Source organism: Mustela lutreola, chromosome 1 (genome assembly GCF_030435805.1).
Source record: "Mustela lutreola isolate mMusLut2 chromosome 1, mMusLut2.pri, whole genome shotgun sequence".
Taxonomy (NCBI): Eukaryota; Metazoa; Chordata; class Mammalia; order Carnivora; family Mustelidae; genus Mustela; species Mustela lutreola.
The window spans coordinates 107,128,554-107,129,829 of NC_081290.1; the positions used below are offsets into that span (position 1 = coordinate 107,128,554).

The window sequence follows — 1,276 nt, forward strand, 5'->3', positions numbered from 1 at the left end:
TACCAATTTCAGATGAAGGGGCAGGGCATGAGAGTCTGTGAAGAGAGGTGTGGCAAAGGAGAATGGTCAGGTCCCAGGAGATCGCCTAACAGATCAACTTTAAAAAAAAGTAAGTATGAACTTTGAGGATCTGGAAAATGATCCTCTAAAAAGTGTTCCCATCTGGTAACTTCTGGAAAGACTTTTTAAACCCCTGGATTATGCATTTTGCCACCCTAGCCTCTGGACCACGCCACGCTCATCCAGATGCCAGGAGAAAAGGGACGCCCTCTCGTCTCTACTCAGAATTTCTCCCAGGCAGAGTCCATAGCTCAGAAAAGTTGTTACTGTCTTCCCCTTCTTATTTATTACTCTTTGGTTGCAACCCTTGAGGGCTACTACATGTTCATCGAGACATCAAGGCCCCGGGAGCTGGGGGACCAAGCCCGTTTGGTGAGTCCCTTGTACAATGCCAGTGCTAAGTTCTACTGCGTCTCCTTTTTCTACCACATGTACGGGAAGCACATCGGCTCCCTCAACCTCTTGGTGCGGTCCCCGAACAAAGGGGCCCTGGACACACATGCCTGGTCTCTCAGTGGCAATAAGGGCAACGTATGGCAGCAGGCGCACGTGCCCATCAACCCAGCGGGCCCTTCCAGATTATTTTTGAGGGGGTGCGAGGCTCTGGCTACCTGGGGGCTATCGCCGTAGATGACGTCACACTGAAGAAGGGAGAGTGTCCCCGGAAGCAGATGGATCTCAACAAAGTGGTGGTGATGCCGGGCAGTGGAGCCCCCCGCCAGCCCCACCCACAGCTCTGGGGGCCCATGGTCATCTTCCTCTTGGCATCGCAGAGATGATGAGAGCTGCGTGCCCCCCCCACCCCGCCCCCGGCACACCAAAGTGTCCGCATCGTACCAAAGACTGACCCCCGCCAGCCGGGGTACCCAGGGGCAGGGCCGGCCTGCCAGGGAGGGGGCCTGCACTGGCTTCGAGGATGAGCAGAAAACAAGGACAGAGGCCCAGCGCTGAGGCCCTGGAGACAGTCGTTCGACACACGCATACACTCACTCACACACACACACAGATATATTAAAGCACAAGTTTCTATCTGAAAAAACAAAACAAAACAAAACAAACAAACAAAAAACAACTTTTTTCCAACCCAACTAAATTTCAACCCAACTTCAACACAAAATGGGAATGAATGCTCAGAATATACTGGGGTCTCTGGGGCTCCAAGAACCATCATGCATCTGGGCCTCAGGAACATGGTGGAGTCAGAGAAGGGAATACT

General features: G+C 52.7%; 1 pseudogene; it reads left to right on the top strand.

Moving 5' to 3' along the window:
- Nucleotides 1-246: 246 nt before the first annotated feature.
- LOC131824052 (MAM domain-containing glycosylphosphatidylinositol anchor protein 1-like) lies at nucleotides 247-1,066 on the top strand (annotated as a pseudogene).
- Nucleotides 1,067-1,276: the final 210 nt, after the last annotated feature.